At 39.5% G+C, this 12,506-nt stretch overlaps 1 protein-coding gene across 2 annotated transcripts in view; it reads right to left on the bottom strand.

The window, feature by feature from the left end:
- Positions 1-12,506, bottom strand: part of DYM (dymeclin) — a 381,878-nt gene that overhangs the window by 126,919 nt on the left and 242,453 nt on the right. The gene's annotated exons all lie outside the window — the stretch shown is intronic.

Raw genomic sequence — 12,506 nt, forward strand, 5'->3', positions numbered from 1 at the left:
CCCTGTGTAAACAACTAAAAAAAACGGAACAAAATATATAAAATAACTGTTTTCAGACGTTGAACATCTGAAATGTTCAAAACCTGCCCCAGTGCCTTCTTGAGCGTTTGGCTAAATGCAAAGAAAAGACCCCACAAGGTGTGGCAGTAAACCACCATCCAGGAGCCACAAACTGAACAGAGATTTTGGAGATCACAAAAGGCTGGAGGTATGCTGAAGTTCCAACCAGCCAGAGTGGATAAAACTGACTGAACATGAACACTCAGTTGAATTCTCAGAAAGGCCATGCTTTAGGAGTAGGGCTATTCTAGCCTAGAGTAAAGATGATTCTAAGATGCATCCCAACAGACCTAAATGAGCAATTTTCAAAGTATAAAACAAATTTACATTAAATGTAAATGGATTAAACACTCTCGTTAAATGACAGAGATTGTCAGACTGGATAAAAAAGCAAAACCCAGTAACATGCTATTTATAAGAGGCACGCTTGTAAATTTAAAGATACAGATAAGTGAACAGTAAAATGATACAAGAGAGATATTGTATAAACACTAATCATAAGAAAGCTGGAGTGGCTATATTAATATTAGACAAAGTAGGCTTAAGGATAAGAATATTATTACCTGAGATAAAGAGAGAAATTTTACAGTGATGAAATGGCAAGTTTATCAAGAAGCTATAACAATCCTAAATGTGTATGTACCTAATAATAGAGCTTCAAATACACATAATTATATGATCCTAATGTTAAAGCTACTATATCTAGTGAATAAAGGATTCTTCCTTGGGCTAGATGACAAGTTAAAAATAAAGACAATTCTGATTCCATGTACTTTTCCATATAAGTATGACCTGTAGCATCTTCTTTAATGCCCAAAACATTACTCTAGTATTTCTTAGTGGTATCTTTCTAAACAGAATATTGATTTGAATATCAATTTATGAAAATCTCTACTTATTTCAAATGGTTTAAATGGGATAATTACTGAAAACAAGACTACTAAGTATTCTTTCTAGATTAAGTTTTAACATTAAAATGTTAAAAAAATGAATGAAAAAAATTCCTTAACACTTATTGGTAATGCTGGATGTGTACAAAGCAAATGTAACAAAGCCAAGAATATTCTCTAAATCTATACTCAAATACAGCAGGAAAATAAGTTAAATAATTACTAAGTGAATAAGTGTGAAATCATATGATACTCATCAAGCATATGTTGATAAGAGAGACTTCTTTGAAATGGAATCATTCAGCAAAGTTTCATGAAGGGGTTAGACTTTATGAAGAAGGAAAAAGATTTGTGCAAGAGAAGAGAGAAGGCATTTCCAAACAGAAGGCAAAACACAGAGGCAAAACAGGGGACAGTGAGAAGAGTGAAGTGGAAGTGATGTGAAGAAGTAGGGAAAAAGACTCAATCTGTAAGGGTATGTACATTCTTTTCAATCATTTTACTTTTCTGGGTCTTCTCTATTTGAGATTTAGTTTTGCTTGTTTTTTCTTTTTTAAGGTTAAAAGTAAACATCACACTTTTTCCTCACATCCATACCCATGACCCACTGGTAACAAATGTTAGCAGTTTACTGTCTATGATTCCAACAATATTATATGCATCAAGGCATGTATATGAATGAATACTGTACATATACATCCATGTTTTTTTCCCACAAAATAGGTACTGCTCTGTACCTTGCACTTTTTCCACTTAACAATATAATCCTTGATTCGTTCAATAAACATATATTGAGTGCCAGTTAACTGATATCCAAGCATAGGGATATACCTTAATTTACCTAGTCCATTAGAAATGAATCATTGCAATGTTTCCAGTTTTTTGTATTATAAATAGCACTGCAATGAACACCCTTGTACATAATTTTTAGTATACCGGAGGCGAGACTGACTATAGATAAAGTAAAACTGCTGAGGAAAAGAATAACTGAACACAGTACTAAACTGCAATGGGGGTATATATTCTTTTTTTTTTTTTTTTTTTTTTTTTTTGCGGTACGCGGGCCTCTCACTGTTGTGGCCTCTCCCGTTGCGGAGCACAGGCTCCGGACACGCAGGCTCAGCGGCCATGGCGCACGGGCCCAGCCGCTCCACGGCATGTGGGATTCTCCCGGACCGGGGCACGAACCCACGCCCCCTGCATCGGCAGGCGGACTCTCAACCACTGCGCCACCAGGGAAGCCCCTATATTCTTAAATATACAAATTATTTTGCAGGCAATGAAAATTAAAAGATAAAAATATGTTGGGATAGTGCATAAAGCATATTCACATGGAAATGCATAAAAGAGGGCAATCAGTAAGATTCTTTTAATTGGTTGTAGTGTATTTTCTGAAATAAATGGAGTTTCAGAAGTTTTTTGAGACTGAATGGACTTTGGTGGTTGATTTTAGTATAGGGTATGGCAAGACTCAGAGGCATCAATTGGATGCCCAAACAAAAAGCAAAAGCAATAAATATACCTGGAAGAAGTGAGCTTTTTGGTGTTAGTAAGAGGAAAGGGGGCAAGTGAAGTACAGCAGTGCACTTTAAGTTTACAAAATACCGGAACTCAGGAGCTGTTTTATGGGTTCCATAAACCTGGGATTTTCTCTGTCAGTGTTCTAAGAGTGTACCCTTCAGAGAAGGACAACAGAGGTTAATCTATCGTAACTTTTATCATCACTTTCAGAAATTTATGGAACGAGTCCTAGGAATCAAAGCAAAAAGGATTTGATATTGTTTGCTTTGGAGAAGAAAGGCTAGTTTGTTTATTTAAAAAGAGAATACTAACAATCCTTTTTCCTTGTTGGTAGAAGACAAAACAAGGAAGGGAGCTGCAATTCAAACATAAGCTCTTTCAGTTGGACATAACAGAAAATTTGACTGTTATGGGCATAAAATGTTGACATGGTCCACCTCAAGAAGCTGTGGCTACTGCTCCCAGCTGTTTTTAAGAAAGTTGGTGTAAGAACAGATGATTTGAGGTCACTCCCAGTTTTCTATCATGAATTAAAAACAGAAATCACACTTACTCAGGCTGTTATTTTTTTACAATCTAATATGCGTTTTTCCTCAGGTCTGCTAGCCAGAGCTCTCAAAGTTTCTTTTTTTTTAATTTTTAAAAACCATTCTAATTTTGTCTCCTGTTTAGCATTTGTAGGGCAAAATGACCTAAATTTATATGAGACATGACTTTCAAATTGCTGAGAAATGTAACTTTTGCTTAAAGCTTTTGCATTCAAAGTACCAGCCCCAGCTAAATGCTAGAGTGAGTGACACACATGATGTTTGTATGGAAGGGGTAATTCCGATTCTGGAAATAAGTGAAACTGATTCCAAGTGTACTGATCTTCACTCAGGATATAGCCGCCAGAATACTTTTTTATTTAAATTAGAAAAAGACTAGATTTTCCTTTTTGTACAAGAACGTTCGTTGTAAATTGGTTTAACAGTGAAAATCTAAAAACAACAAAAACTCTCGGGAATGGAATGGGTAAATAAACTGTAGAAGAGTCATACAATGGCATACTATGTAGCAATTTAAGGTTATCTAAACCTACATGTAACAATAGGGATAATCCTCAAAAACAATGTTGTTCTACAAGCAAGGACCCTGGTAGAGAATGTGAATGAGGTACTATTTATATAGTGTATATTTAACATGCAAAACATTACATATCTTCTACAGATAAAACATTTGAAGTAATAAACCATATATGGAAATGATAAACACTACATTTAGGATAGTCATTATTCTCTGAAAGAAGAGAAGGAAACAGGATCAGGGAGGAAGAAATAAGAGGTTCAGCTCTCTCTCTCAAATGTTCTTTCAGTAATACTGGATATATACATAGGTGACTGCTATATTACTGTTTTTTTTGGTGTATGCCTGAAATATTACACATTTTAAAAACTGGAATAAAAAGAACATTATATCCTGAAGAAAACAGAGCCCCTGCCAAAAGCCAGCGTTTCACAAAAGAAAGCAGCATATAAATATGCATGATGAGTCCAACCTGGAATGTGCTCAGAAAACCACTGGCTGCTGCAAAGGGCTGTCCTTTAGGGTGCCCAGCTGGTGGCAGGAGATGAGGACAGTTTAAAGACAGACTGTGAAGGGCCACTTGTGGCCCATCAAAAGTCCTGGACCTTTCTGTATGGAGTAAGAAGCTAATGTTACAGTCTTACAAAATGAGTTAAAGAGACATGATTCCTTGCCCCCAAGGAAATCAAGTCTAATGGAATAAGGGGAAAAAAATGTCTACAATACTGAAATCAGAGAACTCCATGGGTCTGAAGAGAGTGCCATGGGAGTACAGCTGAAGGTTAGGTACGTTTCACAGAGGAAATCTACCTTGATGGTGGCCTTGAAGGTTAGGGGGCTTGCTTGTTGGGAAAAGTAAAGGGGGAGGGAGAGCCATTCTGAAAGGGGGAAAAGTGTATAGAAAGGCACAGAGAGACTTCAGGGAAGTACCAATAGCTTATAAGGCCAGAAAAGTCAAGTCCACTGGGGCGGAGGGTTCGAGATGGCGAGAGATGAAGCTAGCAAGATCAGCATGGGCCTGTTAAAGAAGACCATGCTAAGAGGTCTGCACTAAGTCACTGAGACAGACAGTAACTCAAACATTTACCAAGAACCTACTGCATGCCAGGGAATGAGAGAGTTGTCTGCCTGGGATATAGCAACAAGCAAAAGCCACACGATCTTTGTTCTGCGCTCCTGGAGGGTGCAGTCAGGTCAAGGAGGCTATGCCTACACAGAAGTTCTACTGTCACTGTGGTGATGGAGAGAAGCATGGCTTGCACTGGGGACAGAGATGAGGGCTGCCTGACTGTACCTGAAGTAAGGACAGGAAATCATTTCCGGAGGTGATGCCGAACTGAATCTTAAGGAACAATCCGGAGTTGGCCAAGCAAATCAGGCAACGGTAAAGGTAATGTGGGCAGAGAAAAGAGCATGAGGGTAGGCAGAGAAATCTGAGCACTGTGGGTGCAGTAAACATCATAGCACGCACACTCATAAAGTGTTAAGTATCTGGAGCACCACGGTATGGTCAGGGCAGTAGCGGGAACAGTTCATAAAGTGCCTCTTGTGTCTTACTTAGACCCTGGACTTCATCCTGGAAGCCAGAGGTGTTTTCTGACAGCAGGACTATAATGATAAGTAAGAGAGACAGAAGCAAAGCTGCTATGTTCGGTGTCCAGGTGGGAGGTGGGGGGCAGGGATGGGCAGGAGGGGTGATGCAGCAACCTTGCTCATCTCTGTCCTCTATCTCTCCCTGACGTGCTCTCATCTCGCGGTGGCTGCAGAGGCCCTGTCACAGAACCTGAAAACCACATACCTGTGCAGACACGTATAAGTACATAACAATTACGTTTGTTTTAGAAAGATTCCTTGGCTCCTAAAGAGGATGGGAAGGATGGACAGGGGTGGGCAAGGGAACAGGAGTGGAAACAGAAAGATACTTCGGGTAACTTTTACGCCACTAAAAGTGAGAGGTGAGGAGGGCCTGAACTGAAGCAAATATGAGCTATTTGGAAAGCAAAGGAGACAACACAGAGTGAAAAAAGGGAATCATGGATGACTCTCAGTTTTGGGAAACTTGGGAAACTTAGTGGCTGGCTGAGAATGTGACTGAACATGCCAGGGATATACAGAAGAAGAGCCAAAGAGTAGGGAGAAGACCCGGGAAGACAAAGAGCTGTGCCTCAAAGGAAACAAGAGCAGCAGCAGCTCAGTGGCAGGGTGCTTCCTGCACATCAGACACTGTTCATCAGATCACCATCTGACAGATGTGCTACTATTCTCCATGCTTTTTTTATTTTGAAGGAATGATGAAATTGAGGCGAAGTATGGTTAAGGCTCATAGCTACTAAGTGGTGGAGTCAGGAGACAAATTCAAGAGCTCCAAGAGCTGTGCTCTTAACAATTCTGTCACGAAACGCAGAGGTGCTCGGCAATATCCAGATGGAGGTGGTTAGAAATATCCAGATTCAGGGACTTCCCTGGTGGCACAGTGGGTAAGCCTCCGTGCTCCCAATGCAGGGGGCCTGGGTTCGATCCCTGGTCAGGGAACTAGATCCTGCATGCCACAACTAAGAGTTCACATGCCAAAACTAAGGAGCCTGCATGCCACAAGTAAGGATCCCATGTGCCACAACTGAGGAGCCTGCTAGCCACAACTAAGACCCAGCACAACCAAATTAATTAGTTAATTTTTAAAAAGTTGCATTTGGAAGAGATCTCTTTTTTTTTTTTTTTTTTTTTTTTTTTGTGGTACGTGGGCCTCTCACTGCTGTGGCCTCTCCCGTTGCGGAGCACAGGCTCCGGACGCGCAGGCTCAGCGGCCATGGCTCACGGGCCCAGCCGCTCGGCAGCATGTGGGATCTTCCCGGACCGGGTCACGAACCCGTGTCCCCTGCATCGGCAGGCGGACTCTCAACCACTGCGCCACCAGGGAAGCCCTGGAAGAGATTTCTTAAAAAAAGAAAAAAAAAAAAGAAATATCCAGATTCAGGACATGCTAATCTGGTGCTCAGGAGAGAGGTAAGAAATTTAAGGGCTATTAGCATCAGTCGAAATCATAAAAGTACAGGTGATCTGATCACCCAAGGAAAACATGTAATATAAAACAAGAGAGATAAGGACAGAAATCTGGGAAACACCAAGACTGAAAGGGTAAACACAGTAAAGGGTGCTCAAAGGGCTAGCAGTGGAAGAACAGGAAGAGAAAGACATTCTTCTCCAAGTCAGGAGAACAATCGTAAGGAGGGAGCACTCACCACTGTTAAAAGGTAAAGGACTGAAAAAAAGAAACAAAGTCACTGGATTTGACACAAGGAAAGAAATCAACGGTTACTGTACCCGAAACTGTTTCCAGTGGGGAGGAGGAGGCAGAAGCTGGCCCTTGGTGGCTGAGAGACAAGCAGGATGGGTGGTGCAGGGGCGAGGGGAGTTAAGAGCAACCGCCTGACGGGGAAGGCAACGCAGACAGAGGTCAGTTACTGCGAGGTGGCGTGGGGTTCCCTCCTTGAAAACTGCAGACATCCCTCACAGCTTGCAGTCACTTCCTCTCCGTGCCCCAGTCCCTCCCTCTGACACACTCAAACAGCAGTCACCAGGGAAATGAGGAGCACCTCAGCTCCACACTACAACGGGAGCAGATGAAGAAGCGCAGCTACAGAGCTGGTCGTTCATCCAAGGTCAAAGTTCCATAGAGTAGTGAATACAGAAGTTCTGTACAAACCCGAAAGAGCTATTTAAATGCAGAGAACCACAAAATATTATTAAGGTTATTGAAGGCAGAGCTCCAGCTAGACACCGAACCTCCTTCCGCCAAGCTTCGGGCTCTCTCCTCTGCAGACACGAACCCTTTCTACGTGCAGGAAGCCCTTCTTGCCCCCTCCACCCATCTAAGTGCTGCCTCTGTTTCAAGGCACAACTCCCTACCCTCTGTGAAAGACTTCTCTAACCTGCGCCCACCCTGCCTCTGAACCATACTAACTTCTCTACCACTCGGCTGATATTTAAATACGGTCTTACACTGCTGGTTACTTTATTTTTAATCCGCTTTATTGAGGAATGATCTCCATATTATAAAATTGGCCAATTTTAAGTAGACAATTCAATGAGTTTTGAAAAATACCAACATTCATGCGACTCATCACCATAATCATGATAGAGACTATTCCCATTACCCCAAGAAGTTCCCCTGTGCCCCTCTGAAGTCAAGTCCCTCCTCCAATATGCCTACCCCCAGACCTCACTCCAGGTAACCACTGGCCTGTTTCCCGTCACTATGGTCCTGCCTTTTCTAGCTTTCACGTAAACAGAATCATACCCTATGTACTCTTTTGTGTCTGGCTTCTATCACTCAGCATAATGTTTTTCAAATTCATCCACACTGTTTTGTGTGTCAGTAATTCATTCCTTTTTATTGCTGAGTAGTTTTCTATTGTATGAATGAACCTCAATTTGTTTATTTATCAGTTGGTGGACATTTGGGTTGCTTCCAGTTTTGAGCCATTATGAATAAAGAGGCTATAAACACTCTTGTACAAGTTTTTATGTGAACATATGCTTTCATTTCTCTTGAATAAATACCTAGAAGTGGGATTGCTGTGTTGTATGCTCTTTGTTTTAACTCTATAAGAAACTTCCAAACTGTCTGTTCTACACTCTGGCTAGTACTTGATATTTCAGTCTTTAAGTTTAGCCATTTTAGTGGGTGTGAAGTGGATCTCACTGTGGTTTCAATTTGCATTCCCCTAACGAATTTCCTTGTGCTCATGTTTTCTTTGTTGAAGTGTCTATTCAAATCTTTTGTCCATTTATTTAAAAAATGGGTTGTTTTTGTTCTTCGTGAGTTGTGAGAGTTCTTTATATATTCTAGACACAAGTCCTTTATCAGGTATTTTTTTTGGTCAGCTTTAAAATATTTTCTCCCAGCTTTATTGAGATGTAATTGATATATGACACTGTGAAAGTTTAAGGTGTGCAGCATGCTGATTTGATACATACATATTGCAAAATGATGACCACCACAGCTTTAGCTCACACCTCCATCCCATCCCATAACTACCATTTCTTCCTTGTGGCTAGAACATTTAAGACCTACTTTCCGAACTACTTTCAAGGATGTGCTAGAGTACTATTAACTGTAATCACCATGCTGTACATTAGATCTCCAGAACTTATGTATCATAAAACTGGAGGTGTGTATTCTCTGACCTTGTTATCAGCTAAACATCAAATTGGTTGTAGTATCATTTTTTAAACATCTGGGTACTGTCATTGAGATAAAATTACAGTCTACTCAGAGGCAGCTGTCTCTTATGACCTATAAACTATAAATATGAAAATATACCCTAAGTACAACACAGAGTAGGGTGGGTTATAAAACTAAAGGAAGAATTTAACATATTGATGAAGATTAAACAATGATCCTAACTACCCTGAGAAAAGGACCTACATTTCCTTACTTTGTATCTCATTATCAGGTATTATTTATTTTTGTAAACAACTTCTCCCATACTGGGGGGGGGGTGGTGAGAAGTGGAAGAAAGTTTTAAAATTTGATGAAGTCCAATTCATGAAATTAAAAAGAAATTATTTGTAGTTTTTGCATCATAAATCTTTGCCTAACCCAAGATTCCAAAGACTTTCTCCTATAATTTCTTCTGGAAGTTTTATAGTTTTAACTCTTATAATTAGGTCTGTGCTCTATTTGGACTTCATACGTATGTATGGCATGCAGTACGAGTCAAGGTTCACTTTGTTGTTATTGGGCTTTTTGGCATATAAATATTTAATTGTTGTAGAACCATTTGTTGACAAGGCTATCCCTTTCACCCCCTGAATTACCTTGGCAGCCTTGTCAAAATTTCATTGACCGTATGTGCATGGGTCTATTTCTGGACTCTGTTCTATTCCATTGGTCTAAAAAGCTATCACATACTATCTTGGTTACTCTAGCTATACTTTAGAGTAAATCTTGAAATCAGGTAGTCTTAGTACTCCAACTTAAGCTTTCTTTGTCAAAATTTCTTTTGGGCATTCTAGGTCTTTTTTATATCCATACAAATGTTAGAATCAACTTCATCAATTTCTACCAAAAAGTCTGGTGGGATTTTGATTAGGATCACTTGAATGTATAGGTCAATTTCAGGATCTTAACAATACTAAGTCTCTGATCCACGAGCACGAGATCACCCTGTTTATTTATGTCTTCTTTAATTTCTTTTAGCAGTGCTTTAGTTTTTATTGTACAGATCTTGCCTGTATCTTGTTATGTTCGTTCCTAAGTTATTTCATATTTTTTAAGCTACTGTAAATAGTATTGTTTTAAAATTTCAATTTCTGGCTGTTTATCACAAGGATATCAAAATACAATTATTATTATATACTGACCTTTTATCCTACGACCATGCTAAACTCATTTATTAACTCTAGTAGATTTTTTGTAGATTCATTAGGATTTTTAAACATATGACCATGTTTTATGTGAGAAAAAACAACTTTAGATCTTCTTTTCTAATCTGGATTATTAACATTTCTTTTTCTTGACTCACTGCACTGGCTAGGATCTCTAGCAAAGTAATGAATAAATGTGAGAGTGAAGATCCTTGTTATTTTCCTGATCCTAGGGAAGATGCATTCAGTCTTTTACCATTAAGTAAGATTTTAGCTCTAAGTTTTCTCATAGAATTTCCTCAGTTGAGGAAATTCCCCTCTATTTCTTGCTATTCCTTGCTAACTGAATTTTCTTATCATCATGAATAGGTGTTCAATTTCATCAAATGCTTTTCCTATACTTATAAAGATGACCATACAGTTTTAAGTCTACTAATACAGCAGACTGTACTAATTGATGATGGTATGTTAACGCAACCTTACATTCCTAGGGCCGATCCCACTGGTTATCCTTTTATATGCTGAGGATAAATAATAAGAATGATGGTAGTTGTCACTTACTTAGAATGTACTCTATGCCATGCACCTTTTTAATCTTTCATATTTTTTAACTAAATTAACATACAACATGCTTAATAAAAAGGGTATTAATGCTATCGTCACAACATACAAGAAGAAACTAGGGCATTAGAGAGGTAACTTAGCTTGCCAAGGATTATACTGCTTTTAAGTGGAAGAGCTAGAATTTAGACCTTGGTAATCTGACTTCAAGAGCCGGTACTCATAACCACCTTATTTTATTATCTCTTATCTGGGGTGGTCTGTTTTTTTTTTTTTTTTTCTCTGCCCAGCATGATTCACTCCCACTTACTTCTTTTAGGAAAAGAACTGACTCTCCCGAAAAAGGTGAGTTCATGGCACACGGTGAGTCAGTTATAATACCCCATTCCCTGGGTCACAAAGATTGGTCAATGGATACGTGTTTTAAGTTGAACCAGTTGAAAACTTTGCCTAAGATTTTTCTAACTAGGAATGGTGAGAAAGACTGTTTCTCCTCTTTGGTTAGAAGACTGTAGAGATGTACGGTCATGGTTTAGTTTTGTGGAGAAAATCCACGTATAAAAGCAGAGAATGAACTTAAGCTAAGAGAGTGAAAGAGAAAGACCATAGACACAACACACAAACACAGGCATATAGACACAGACACACAGGAAGAGAGGAAGAAAGGGAGAGGGGGAGGTGGGCAGAGAATATGCCCTGGAGGTGCTGACTCCCCAGTTCAAGTCTCTGAGGTTCCCAACATCTCCAGCATTTCTTTTGTTAGCTATTCTCCACTAAGTATCCTTAAGACAAACCTTTCCTTTTTCACACCTGCTAGAGTCTGGTATGGCTTACTCCCTCATCCTGAAGTTTTTGCCCATGTCACCTACTCTTTGAAGCCGATCACAATCCAGCCCTGGAATGCCTTATTTTCCTTCCTGCTCTATTTTTTTCCCCCATACTACTTATCAATTTATAAAATACTATATGCTTTACTGATATGTTTTTACTGCTTCCATCCACTAGAACAGAGGCTGGCCAACTACAGCTCACATACCAAATCCGGTCCACCACCTGTTCTTGTGAATAAAGTTTTATTTGGTCTCAGCCACATCCATTCATTCCTGTACTGTCTATGGCTGTTTTCATGCTACAATGGCAGAGCTGAGTAGCTGTGATAGAGACAGTCTGATGTGCCACGCCTAAAACATTTACTATCCAGTCCTTTACAGAAAAAGTTTTCTGATCCTGCACTAGTATGTAAGCTCCACCATGGCAGAGATTTTCACCTGTTTTGCTCACTGCTATATTCCTGGTACCTAGAACAACGCCTGGTGCATAGCAGGTACTCAATATTGGTTCACTGAATAAAATACAAAGCAGAAATTCCCTGAAAAGTACTTTTGCTAAGCTTAAAATTTCAAAGTTTATCTAGTTTCTGATTCTTTACACAAATACCTGAGATTTTTATAGTTAGGCAAATATCTCCTTTCCATATCTTTACTGCACTTAAAAAAAAAAAGCATTCTCTCCCATTTATCTCAAAATACAATTGTCTTACACTTTTCAGTTTCTCCTGAGAGCTATCCTCCAATATCTTTCCTTGGTATACACACCTAGCTGATGCCAAAGCCAACAGGATTTTGTTGCCAGCCTGGATTTGAGGTAAAAGAGAAGAGTCAAGGATATGATCAGGGTTTTTAGCGTAAGCAAATGGAAGGGTAGGTATACCATTTACTGATATGGGAGATTATCCACTGGGGTGGGGGTAGTTCCAGGGAGATCATCAGGTGTTCCCTCTTAGATATGCTACGTTTGAGATGCCTATTCATTATCCAAGTGACAGTTTCAACTAGACATTTGGATGTGTGCACCTAGCTTCAGGAAAGAGATTTAGGTTAGAGATATGCATTTGGGAGCTGTAAACATAAAACCAGGAATGAAAGCCATGGCAATGGATGAGAAAATTCAGTGACTAGTATAGATAGAGAGCAGAAGAGAGACTAGAAAAAGCTGAAACCTAAGCTAGAAGTGAAGGAAGACCAGACGCTAATGAGTTTA

The sequence above is a fragment of the Mesoplodon densirostris genome, chromosome 15, assembly GCF_025265405.1.
Source record: "Mesoplodon densirostris isolate mMesDen1 chromosome 15, mMesDen1 primary haplotype, whole genome shotgun sequence".
Taxonomy (NCBI): Eukaryota; Metazoa; Chordata; class Mammalia; order Artiodactyla; family Ziphiidae; genus Mesoplodon; species Mesoplodon densirostris.